The sequence below is a fragment of the Myodes glareolus genome, chromosome 21 (genome assembly GCF_982192425.1).
Source record: "Myodes glareolus chromosome 21, mMyoGla1.1, whole genome shotgun sequence".
Taxonomy (NCBI): domain Eukaryota; kingdom Metazoa; phylum Chordata; class Mammalia; order Rodentia; family Cricetidae; genus Myodes; species Myodes glareolus.
In genome coordinates this window covers 14,027,129-14,040,452 of record NC_142046.1, presented here as the reverse complement: position 1 = coordinate 14,040,452, position 13,324 = coordinate 14,027,129, and positions in this window count along the sequence as shown.

The following is a 13,324-nucleotide window of genomic DNA, read 5'->3' as shown; positions in this document are numbered from 1 at the left end:
GCCCTTCCCTGGTGAGCTTGTTTATTTATGTCCCTGTCACCACTGAGGGTCTCACGCACATTCTGCTTGTTTTTCACTCTGTCCCGCTGCGCTCTGCCATCCTGCCGGACTCTCCTCATAAAGACAGACCTTCTGAGATGCCACTCTGCATGAGCAACCCCAACAGAGAGTGAGACAATGGGAAAGGATCAGAGTTGGGGCGTGGGGTCCCCTTTACCGAGGGTGGCATGCTATAGCTGCGGACAAGAGATTCTGAGGCCTGGGAAGTTCTGGAATATAGCCCTGCGGGGCCTCAGGGCCGGCTGTTCCTTCCACTGGCTGTGTTGTCTACATATCAAGTTCCAGGCCAGCCAGGGCTACATAGTGAGGCCCTGTCTACAAAGGGAGGAGGGCGGAAGTAATCAGCATGTACAGAGGCTGGTAACTCCAGGAACTAACCTGAACAATGGCTTAGGAGAGAGACCACAGCCCAGAAGGCAAGACTCTAGGTTTACTCCACAGTGAAAGAAGCTGAGGAAATTTCTGGTGTCTGAGGAAAGTCATCCCCTAAAGACACTCTCAGGAGCCCAGGAGTCCTGCCACTCAGGATCCCAGGCCCCTGAGCCCAGCCCCCTCTGCCCTCGTGTGCCCAGGGATCAGGGGGGCTCAGAGAGGCTAATGGCCTTGCTCCTGAAGCAGCTGGCCCCATGCACCCTGGTGAGCCCCTAAGGGAAAGGTCACCCAGGGAATGGGGTCCCTGCTACTCCAGGCCCTCCCAACAAGGCAGCTTTGTCTGGTAGTTCTGAGGACCCCAGTGCTCCTCCTCAGCCCCCCCCCTCCCCTGGGGCAGCCTGCAGAGGACTCTGAAAAGAGGCTTTATGTGTGTCTCAGGCCCGATCCGCTGGGAAGCCCGTGGCTGGGACTGGCCCACAGGACAGGCAGCAGGCAAGGCCCCCGACATCAGGGGCAGCAGACAGAGAAGAGCTGGGACAAAGCCGTACCCTCGGGGGTGGGGGCAGTCCAAGGCCCCTCCGGAGGAAGACAAGAGAACTACACAGGTGCCCTGCAGCCCACCCCCACAATCTGGTCACTTGATCACAATGGTCAGTGACATGCCCCTTTGTATAGCCTCTGTCCCGTGGGAGCAGCAGGCAGGTATGGCTGGGATTCCTGTAATGGGATCTCCCGAGCCGCTTTCTGTCCTGGGAGAGAGCATCAGGAGGGGGTTGTTTGTGGAAGAGGGCTCACATCGCCAATGGAAGGGATGCTCTAAAGAAAGCAGAGAGAAAGAAAGGCAGGAAGAAATGGCCCAAAGGTTCATGACACTACAGTCACCTCTTCCTGGGGTCGTGGGAAGTTGGGTCTCCTGGTCACCCTGCTTAGCCCCGTGAATGTGGACAATGGCCACAATGATAGCCCTGTTGGATTATCTGAAGTCCATGTGGACCCTCTGGGGCAGAGAATACTGGTCTCATGCACAGGTGTAGTAATGGAGGCACAGAGGTTAAACAACCTGCCTGATGCTTCTCAGCTAAGAGGCAAAACCAGGACTCAGTCCAGGACGCCTGATGGCCAAGCCTAGGCCATAACCTCTGGGCCTTCTGACTCAGCCAGGTCTTCTTGTCCACCAGAGGCTGATATGCTCAGAAACCCCACATCTGTCCCACTCCTGTGTGCAGATGGTAGGGTTGGGAGAGTAAGGAAGTGGTTAAGAATATTAGTTGCTCTTCCAGAGGGCCCGGCACCCACATGGCCGCTCACAGCCGTCTGTCACTTCGGCTACAGAGGCTCCAGTGGCTCCAGTGCCCTCTTCTGACCTCTGCCTGCGGTGCGCAGACCTACATGCAGGTAAAACACCCATACACAGGAAACACAATTGTTTTCAAACGTATCTGTAGTCCCAGCCCTTGGGAGGATGTGGCAGGAGGGTCAGGAGTTCAAAGTCAGCCAGCCTCAGCTGGAAATCGTATTTGAAGCCAGCCTAGATCCATGAGACCCTCTCTCAAAAACAAACGTTTCTTTTGGTTATGGTGGTAAATGTTATATCAACAGAATTTGCTGGGCTGACCTTGAACTGATATGTAGCTCAGGATGCCCTGGAATGGCTTTACAGTTTTTCCTTTTATTTATAGTATTGTGTGTAAGAGGGCAGAGATGTAGGCATATGTAGGCCAGAGGATGAGGCTAGGGAGCTGGTTCTCTCCTCTCACCCTGGGTTCTGAGGGTCAGACTCAGACCCCTAGGCTTGCAAGACAAACAGGTTGACCTGCCAAACCCTCTCACCACAGGGCCTGACCTTGAACTTCTGATCTTCCCACCTCCACCTCCCAGGTGCTGAGATCACAGGTAGGCATCACCACACCAATTTCTAAGGCAGTGCTGGGGAAAGGAACCCAGGACTTCACACTTGCCCACATTTCCGTAACACAGTAAGAAGAGAAACGGGAGAATTCAAAGTGTCCGTTTATTGTGGGCAGGGAGTGCTGCTGCTTCTAACTTGTCTTTGGGGCTGTCAGGTGTGCCTAGCGCATGCTAGGGAATGCTGGTCATGGTATGTGTGGGGAAAGCAAGACTTAGAGAATGGGCTAGGCAAGGCAGATCTGGGCTGGAACTAGAGTCACCCACTTCCTGATGTACCTCACCCCAGGGGCCACGTAGGTCCTAGGTGGACAATGGATACCAGAAGAGAAGAGAATTGCTCCCACTTTAGCTTTGTCTTACCCCAGGAAAGGGCCAGGATAGAGAAGATCTTGCCTGGCTTCTCTTGTCTGTCCTTACTGTCACCAATGTACCAGGAGAGGGGGAGCCATCTGAGGTTTACTAGGCCATGTTAACCATGCGGTTTGAAGCCATCTCGAAGGTCAGGAGGTCATGGCAGTTTCCCATCGATCTATTTGTCCCTCCCTGGGCAGGAGCCTTTTGCCTCTCAGCAGCCCCCAGAGCCATATCAAACTTCACCAAGGTCCCCCCAGCCTCAAGGAGCCAAAACATGGGGCACAGCTCTCAAACACAGCCCCCAGGCAGTTTACCAGCTGGGTTTCACGACCCCTTGACCCCAGAGATGTAACACATCTCCCTGGACTTAGCTGGATCGATGGTACCATGAAAACAGCCCCATGTGGGCCGGGTGGGACAGCAGTGGGGCCTCTGTCCCCCACTAGAAATCCCCATAGCCATAAGCTGGGAGCTACATATACAAGCAGCCTCAGATGCCCCCAGGCTTGCCCACTGCTACCCAGAAGAAAATGGGGTTCAGAAGGGGAAACTGAAGCTAGTGGACTGCTCAGATCCCAGAGAAAGTTCCAGGAGCCCCTGGTTTCTCCACTTGACTCATGCATCTGCTTTTGAGGGTGAAGGGAAGGGTGATAAGCCTTGTGGAGCACCATCACATCTGAGGTGCAATTGCAGTCTTGGGGGGTCATTTTGGCGTCATCGGCCGCTGTGCCATCAGAGCAAGATCCCTGCCCAGGATACTACATTCTGCAGAAACCACATCCTCACGGCAGCACCCTGGCTCGGTGGCACTCAGAGCTCAGACCTTCCTGTTGTGGGATGGTTGTACACTGTGTGAGGGTATGGTGCTGTGGTTGGTTTAATAAAGAACTGAATGGCCAATAGCTAGGCAGGAAGAGGTTAGGGGGGATTTCAGGGACAGAGAGAACTCTGGGAAGAAGAGAGGCAGAGAGACGCCCAATGAGACTCTAAAGAAGTTGGACATACAGTATAGATCAGAGGTAACTGAGCCACAAGGCAAAACAGAGCTTAAAAAATATGAGTTAATTAAATTACAAGAGCTGGCTGGGGGAAAGCTGAAGCTGAAGCCACGCTTTCATAATTAACAATAACTCCCCATGTCCTTATTTGTGGGCTGGCGGCCAAAGAGAAATCCATCTTCATCCTCCCTCTTACCAAATGGACCAGTCACCTTTACTTTAGAAGGGAGGTTAACCAGAATGAAACACCCCAAGACCCGCTCTTCCCTGTCCCCCTTACTTGTCTCTAATAAACCTTTCCTGATACTACTCCCAAGCCTGGCTCTCAGGAAGAGCAGTGTGCCTTGCTGGTTTCTAGATACTGAAGAAGGTTCATGGAGGATCAGGGTCACCAGGAGTTTCACAAAGAGTCAGAACACAAGGCCTTTGCTTCCAGGCCCGTTGACCACAGTCTGTGTTTCAAGGGGATCCTGGGAGGTAAGTCTAAGAGGTACCAGCGAACGGAACCTCCTACAGAAAGGGATGCTCATGTGTGTGTGTGTGTGTGTGTGTGTGTGTGTGTGTGTGTGTAGTTGGAGGGGCTGGGGGTGGGCAGGATCTTGTAAGTCTCATGAACCTGTTTCAGCCTCCTGGGTACTGGTTTAAATATGTGCTCTACCAACCCTGGCTTATTGTGGAGAAACCAAGACAGATCTTTTTCTAGGGGCAAAAGCCTTCTGTTGTAGAGTTCTTGGCAGAGTGATGCAACGAGACACCCTCTCTCTCCCAGCTCACTTATGCCACGCCCCAATCGCCACTAGTGGCCAGTCTCTGGGGCTTGCTCTCTCTGTCCCTCACTACACACTGATTCTTCTGGGGGCCAAGGCTTCTCCTCACCTCTTCCACACCTACCTCAGGACTTCCAGAGCTCATGACTACAACTTAGAGTACAAGGACCTCCCTGGGCTCAGCGTAGGGTGCCCTGATGTCCAGACTTCTCCCTCCCTCCACCTGCCCATCAGAGCCTCAGCCCTTTTCACAGCTCCCTGTTCCCAGCTGTCCTGGTTCCCTTTAACTTGACCCAGCCCAGAGTCATCTGAGAGGAACTGCCTTGTAGGCATATCTCTGGGAGACTGTCTTGATTATTAGTGTAGGAGGGCCCAGCACCCTCTAGGCGGCATCATCCCTAGGCAGATGGTCTTAGAAGTAAGTATAAGGAAGCTAGCTGAGTCCACGCCGGGCTGAGAGCTAGCAAGCAGCATCCTCCGTGGACCATGCTTTACTTTGTCTGTGAAGTGAGTTTCTTGGTCGAAGAAACTGCGGAACAGTAAGCAGGCCTGCCTTGACTTCCCTCAGCTCAACCCTTCCCTACACTACATTGTTTTCTTCAGTATGCTTTGTCCTAGCAACAGGACTCGAACTCGGAGAACAGGCATCTTGTTCCTGTTGTCCCCCACAGCATCCGCACCTTCAGGGGCTTTCCCTCCAACTCCCTCAGGGGATGTGACAGGTTCTGTGACTTTACATAAGCAAGTCACCACCATTCCACTCAACGATTCTTTCTGGGATGTTTCTTGCTGGTTGTTGTCTGCTTTCTAAGCAGCCTGTAAGCCCCCTTCCGGCCACCTCAGAATCCCCCAGGATAATACCTGGCTCATAATCGGTGCTCAAAAGATATGTGTTAGATTGAATGATCTAGAAACCAGAGGCAGAGCAACCTGAAAGAGTGTCACATTGGCTAGTATGCCAGAAGAGTCTTGAGGGCTGGAGCGAAGACTCAGCGATTAAGAGAGCTTGCTGCCCTTGCAGAGAACTGTTGCACAATTAATAAAAACCCAGAGACAGATATTGGAGTTTAACCAGAAAGCTAGAAAAGCAAAGCAGCCAAGCCACTAGAGAAATCCTACTGTACCAAGGCTGGGCAACCATAGACTAAGCGGACTAAGCAGTCAGAGGCTCTCTCTCCTCCCATTTTCTATTCCCTCTGGTGCTGGGATTAAAGGTGTGACTCCCTAGTACTGGAATAGGCCACCACCAGCTGGATTTGTTTCTGTGTTGATCTCGTAGCCCAGGGTGGCCTTGAACTCACAGAGATCCTTCTTTTATTTTCTGTTTAATTTAAAAGGAAGGGTTAGTTTATAGAAGTAAAATTACTATAACAAAACAGGTGTCAAACAAGAACTGGAGTTACAATATTTCATCTATTTGTATTTGGCAAAATTAAAGAAAACACTCTATCATCTATCGTGTCTTTGTGAGTCATATCTGTCTCTGGGTTTTTATTATTCGTGCAACAGAGGACCCAAGTTTGGTTCCATGCACCCATGTTAGGTGGCTCATAACTGCCTATAACTTCGACTCCAGGGGGTTCCACAGCCTTTTCTGGCCTTTGTGGGCACCTGCACATATGTTTGTTTGTTTTTGAGGAAGAGTCTCCTATGTAAAGTTTCTGGCCTGGAGCTCACTATGTAGACCAGGCTGGCCTCAATCTCATAAAGATCTGCCTGCCTTGGCCTCCCAAGTTCTGGGATTAAAGGTGTGGGCTACACACTCAGCCGTGGCTTTTCTTTGAGACAGGGTGGCATGGAGCTCCCTACGTGACGCAGGCTGACCTCCAAACTATAGCAATCCTCTGCCTCTGCCTCCTGTGTGCTGGAATTACAGGTGTATGCCACCATACCCTGGAACTAAATCTCTTTTTAAAGAAGTAGAAACAGAAGTCTAGGGAGAAGTGGGGTACAGAAAGGGAGGCTGGACTGACCTGAGGCCCATGGCACAGCTTCCCTCCTGTTGTGAGCATCCGCCTCATATTGCAACCTCTCTGCTGCCATCTCCCTCCTCTGGCACACACCTCAGCTGCCAGCTACCTTCCTGATCACTATTTTTGCCAAACCTATAGCAGGAGCCCTGAGAGTGAAGGGATGAGGAGATGGGGCTCTTTGTCCAAGCCCAGGGTTGAGGGCCCCCTCTGCCATTTCTCCGGGTGACTTTTGTCCTTGGATGTCTGCAACATCGAAGTGGTTTCATTCTCTGGTAACTGGGCAGCCATTAGGAGGAGGCAGACGCATTACCCTCTCAGCACACAATAGTTGGCTAATTCAGACATTCTATTTCACCTGAAGACCTCATCTGAAGCTCGAGCCTCCCGTTGAAGCAGGGCGGGTCCCATCTGTCGGACAGTTTGCTCCAGTGTCTCTGGCCATTATGTCTCCACTCTAGACAGGATGGAGTGTGTGTGTGTGTGTGTGTGTGTGTGTGTGTGTGTGTACGCAAGCCAGCATAAGTGAGCAAGCACGTGTCTGGCAGCCTGCACTCCCTTCCTCTTATGTCTTTATCCTCCTCCAGGGCCTAACAGAACTTACTTAGAACAGTGATGTCAGCCATGAGCAGAACAGTAAGGCCTAATGCACTCACCCTGCTTTGTCCGCTGGCCTCTCCTGCCCCCATTTCCCACTCAGAGAGCCACTCCAAACACATCAGCAGTAACTCCACAAAACAGCCACTTGTTGGCTAATTGTGCTCAGCATCTGCTTGGGGCTGGGGGCAGAGTGGGTTGGGAGGAGGCCTCAGAATCAGCCCTGAGCCTTCTGGAAGGAGCCTTCTGTCCCTAGCCACAGTCCACCCCTGGGAAGGTGCTTTTCCAGCTGAGGCATGGCCTCCCATGTGGGCCCCTGTACCACCAAGAAGCCTTCACAGGGAGAAGCAGCTGTGCCCACAGGAGGGAAGCAGGGATAAGCACAGGCTTAAAACACCGTGGGGAGCCACTGCCCCATGCCCAGTTGCCTCAGTTTCCCCCTCTGCCTCATGAGGTTGCTAGGGTCTCTTCCATCTCCCAGAGGCTGTCTGGTAGTGAATACCATGAGGTTTGGACAGACCTGGTTCAAATCCTGGTTCTCCTGCAAACTGCCCTTGGGACTTGAACTGCAGCCTCACTGCTAGCTTCCTCATCTCTGAAATGATGTCAGTCAACATCTATGCTTACCTGAAGGGTATCGTGAGAACACCTGGGGTCTGTAGGTATCTGAACACTGGACACAGGTCTTCCTTGCTTTGGGAAGCGCATGTCTGAAAGGTAGAAGGGTTTCTGGGGTCTAAAGCAGGTCACCTTGACTCCATCTTGCAGATCAGGGTGGGTTAAGCTGAGGTCTGAAGGGTAGAAGGGTTGCTGGGGTCTAAAGCAGGTCACCTTGACTCCATCTTGCAGACCAGGGTGGGTTAAGCTGAGGTCTGAGGGATAAGAACCTGGGCAGCCCAGGGTATGGGCAGAATCTGGGGCCAGATGGATAAAATCTACAGATGCAAAGGTCCTGAGGTAAGGCTGGCTAGGGAACAGCAGGAGGAGGCCTGTGTGACAAACCCACACAGGAGGACTGGGGATCTACTAAAGACACCACCAGAAGGCTCCGGCAGGCTGAAGCCATGACCTTGGCTTTATCCCGAGGGCACCGGGGAACCATCAGAAGACTAAGACCAACAAGAGTCTTCCTGGCACGACCTGGTAGGGTACACCAGGGATCCTAGCATATAAAGAAGTGCCAGTGCCAGCAAGTGTTTCAAGATTTGAAGGTCATCTTGAGTTTAAAGCTAGCCTGGGCTACGAAGGCCCTATGTCAATCATCACCATCGTTGTTGTTGTTGAAAATCCCTCCTGGTCTCCAGGGAAAGAAGTGAGAAGCAGGAGCCTGGAGAGATGGTTCAGTGGCTCAGCGTTTGCCAGCAAGCATGATGACTTAGTTCAGGCCCCAGGACCAACACAGCAGGAGAGGAAAACCAACCCCTACAGGTTGCCCTCTGACCTTCACACACGCACCACTGATGAAAACCCGTGACACACACCTATGTGCATACTAAATAAATAAATAATCAATAAAATGCAGGGTTTGTTGTTTTCTTTTTAAAGCAGGAGCAGATAATCTCAGGCTTCAGAGGCTCAGCTGGGGGACTGTTCCCTCCCTTAAGTGGACAGGGGCCCCACTGGCATAACTCAGCTCGGAGAAGCAGGAGTTAACGCTACAGCCACACAGAAATCAGAGGATTACAGGTTTGAGGTGGCTTGTCCCTTCTGTCACACTGGAGCCCGACGCACCCTGCTATCTCTGGGCTCAACTGTCACCGCTGCGTACTGTCTCAGGACTCCATTAGAGAAGCCCTGGCGGTGGCTCACAGCTGTCAGGCTGGCAGTCCTCAGAAAGGCAAGTTCTCACCCCTGCGACTGCACTCGGGGATGGCTCTGCCGCCAGCCGCTGCCTCGGAGGACAAGCTGCCCTTCCATCAGGAGTGGTCAAATGATGAGACTTGTGGGTTCAGGAGTCTGAGTTACCCAGGGGTGAAACCCACTCCTGCCACTTCTCACTTCCAGACATTAGACATGGGCAAGAAAAGCCCGAGTGGCTGCCGGGGAGATGGCTCGGTGAATAGAGAGCCTGCTAAGCATGATTGCCTGAATTCGGATCCCCAGCACACCCATTAGCTTCCAGCAGGCTGTGACAGCCTAACCCAGAACCCCAGCACTCAGGCTACATAAAACAGGGGCACCTTGTGCTAACTAGAGTAGCCAAACTGGTGATCTCTAAGTTTAAGAGAAAGATCCTGCTTTAATATAGAGAGGAGAACAATTGAGAAAGACATCTGACATCAGCTTCTGGTCTCCATACACAAACACACATACACACACCACATACAGAAAGACACACACATAAACACACCACACAGAGAAAGAAACACACACACGAAAATATACACACTACACACAGAAAGACACACACTCACTCACACACACACATATACACACCACACACAGAAAGACACACATAACATACAAACACCATATACACACTCAGACACATACACACACCACACACAAAAAGACACAAACAACACACAGAGAAACACACAAACACATACCATCACACACAGAAAGACACACTCACACACATACACACACCACACACAGAAACACACACACCTACATACACACACCACACACAGAAAGACAGACACATTCATATACACAAACACACATACATATGCACACCACATGTACACAGAGAAAGACACACACACTCATACACACATACACACACCACACACAGAGAGAAAGACATACACACACTCACACACAAACACACATACACACACCACATGCATACCACACACAGAGAGACACACACACTCACACATACACATACCACACCCAGAAAGACACATACATACTCACATTCATACACACACCACACACAGAGAGAAAGACACACACACACACACACACACACACACACACACACACAGAGGTTCAGTTTCAAAGCCTCAGAGGCACAGGAAAGACAAGGTCGTTGTCCTCCGAGTATGGCGCCAGGTGCCGGAGTGAAGCGGCACCAGGGAAGCCAGACCTTTTCCCCTTTGCTCACCCTCCCCTGACTTCTCCCTCATACCTGTAAAGAAAGCATGTTTGGTATTTTGAGACAGGGTTTCAGTAGCCCGGACTGGCCTCGAATTCAGTGTAGCTGAGGATAACCTTAAATTCCAGATCTTCCCCTTCGCCTCCTGAGTGTGATCTGAAAGCTGTGTGGCTCATCCAAGTGGCATTCTTCCTCCGCCCCCACGTAAGGGCCTCCCCTTTACTCTCACTTCTGATGCTCTTCAAACTCATCTGTCCTCTGCATATCTATTTTTTTAATGATATATTTATTTGTATTTCATGGCACTGATATTTTGCCTGTATGCATGTCTGTATGAGAATGTCAGGTCCCCTGGAACTGGAGTTACAAGCAGTTATGAGTTTATGTGGGTGCTGGGAATTGAACCCAGGTCCTCTAGAAGAGCAACCAGTGCTCTTAAGTGCTAAACCATCTCTCCAAGAATTTTTAAATCAGTCAGGCGGTGGTGACACATGCCTTTCATCCCAGCACTTGGGAGGCAGAGGCAGGCGGATCTCAGTGAGTTCGAGATCAGCCTGGTCTACAAGAGCTAGTTCCAGGACAGGCTCCAAAGCTACAAAGAAACCCTGTCTCAAACACACACACACATACACACAAGAATTTTTAAATCTTGCAAATGGTCCAGGCAGTGGTAGTACATGTCTTTAATCTCAGGAAGCAGAGGCAGATGAATTTCTGAGTTCGAGACCAACCTGGTCTACAGAGTGAGTTCCAGGACAGCCAAGACACTTACACAGAGAAAGTTTGTCTCAAAAACAATCTTGCAAATGATAATAACTTAATTGCTTCTTCTGATTTTCAGAGCAGCGCATGCTCATTATGAAAACCATAGAGACAGTACAAAGAAGAAAATGAGATCCTGCTAAGCAACCAAAGCCCTGAACAGAGAGTTGGGATAAAGAGGTCCCCTCTGAGGAGACCAGGGTGGGTGCTTTCTACCTGCCACCTGACTGGCAATTTCCTTTTCTGGGAGACAGAGTCTCATGTAGCCCAGGCTAGCCAGAGACTTGCAAAGATAACCTTGAAGTTCTGATCCTCCTGTTTCTACCGAGTGCTGGGACTGCAGGCATACGCCACCACTTCCAGCTCGATTTGGTGCTGGGGTGGAAGCTTGCACCCAGGGCTCCAAGCTTGTGAGGCAGGTGCTCTAGCAACAGTGTTGCATCCCTGGGGTTCCAGTTTCATTTCTGGTACTGTGACAGATACTCCAACAGAAAAGACACACGTGGGAGAAAAGGACTGGTTCCGCTCACAGCTCCAGATCACTGTCACTGAGGGGACATCAAGACAGGCCAATGAAGGAGGTCATGTGACACCACAGCCAAGAGCAGAGAGAAACGAATGCACGCATGTTCCCTGCTTGCTTGCTCTCAGCTAGCTTTCTCCCCTCGTATAATGTCCTGGACCACCAGACTAGGGAATGATGCCACCCTAGTGGGCTGTGTCTTCCTGTGTCAATTAACCTCCCAGACATGCCCCCCCACCCAGATAACCCAGTATTGAAAATCCCTTATCAGGACTCTTCCCAGGTAATTCTAGGTTGTGTCAAGTTAACAATTAAAGCACACTCGCCCTGCTTTTACTTTGTCATTTATGTATGGAGACACTGTGTAGCTCTGCTTGGCCTCAAGCTTGCTACAGTGATTGGTCTCAAACTTGCAGCAGCCATCACAGTGCTGGCTTCCTAGTGCTGGGATTGGAAGTGTGTGCCACCAAACCCAGATGACTCGTTTCATCCCGACGAACATTATTAAATCTTTACTTCTGGCCAAGACAGAGATCCAGCTACCTAAACACCTCTCTCCTGTCTGGGAGAGGACAGTGGCGTTATTGCAGTGGCCAGGGAAGGTTCCCTGGAGATGACGCTGACTACCTATCAAGGGATGCCTAAGAATTAGTTCAGTGCAGAGGCAGAAAGTGCCAGTAAAGGATCAAGCAACCTGTGAGTGGGGCCCCAGCTGTGAATCACCCGGGGTGGGGCGCTCCAGGCTGCTCTGAGTGGGAGGAATACATGGGACATTGCTGGGAGGGCAGAGCAGTGGGTGGCCAGCTGGCTGTAACGTAGTGAGCCTTGTATACTTGATCAGGCCCTTGGATTTGAGCTTCAGTCTCCATGTAGACTACAGGGCAACTCAAAAGAGGACAAAGTCAAGGGTGGCCGTGGGCCAGGTGCTGGGCCGGCCTCACCAGGACCTCCATGGGATAGAAACTGAAGCTGCTCCTTGTTGGTGGGTCTGTCAGAGTTCCTGCGATCTCATTTGAGGGTTTTGAAGCAAGCATGTCTGAAATCGCCCTGCAGCCTGGGGAAGCCCAGAGCCAGGAGAGGAGTGGCAAGGCTCCTTTCTTCTAAAGCTTTGGCTAAGCTCCCTGCTCTGAGTTCTGGGGACAGTGTGTTCAGCCGATCCTGCCTCAGGCCTTCCATGTTCTAGACCTAAGCTCCAGACTCTTGCAGTTCAGCTCCAGCTCTGTCCGCGACATGCTGGATGTTGCTGCACAGAGCTTCCTGTTTCCGCATCCTTGAATTCTGGTCCTTGACCCAACACAGCCCAGGCCGGTGACCTTAGCCCCAGATACAATCTTAACATCGGTTTGTCCTGTTCAAGGTGGACTCTAGCCCCTGGAGGGCTATGAGTGGCTAAAACAGAGCCTTTTCAAATATCAACAAAGCTATCGTGACCACAACAGCCACCCCTGGTACCTACACAAGGTCCCTCTCTTCGCATGCCCGAGGCATCCTGCCTTCATTTTCTAGGGACGGAAAATGACTGGGAGTGCCACCTGCCATTGAGAAGTAGAGGCATTTCTGTTTGTTTGTTTATGTGCATATTCGTGCACAGACATGGCATGGTGTGTATATGGTAGGAGGACAATGTGTGGAGATCAGTTTTCTTTTCTTTTTTTAAGATTCATTTATTTATTTTGAATACAGTATTCTGCCTACATTCATGCCTGCAGGCCAGAAGAGGGCACCAGACCTCATTACAGATGGTTGTGAGCCACCATGTGTTTGCTGGGAATTGAACTCAGGACCTTTAAATGAGCAGGCGGTGCTCTTAACCACTGAGCCATCTCTCCAGTCCGAGATCAGTTTTCTTTCCATCATGTGGGTACTGAAGCTCAAAATCAGGTCGTCAGGCTTGGCAGCAAGCACCTTTACCTGCTGAGCATCTGGCCTGCACCTTTTAGTTCTTGAGACAGGGTCTCATTTATCTAAGA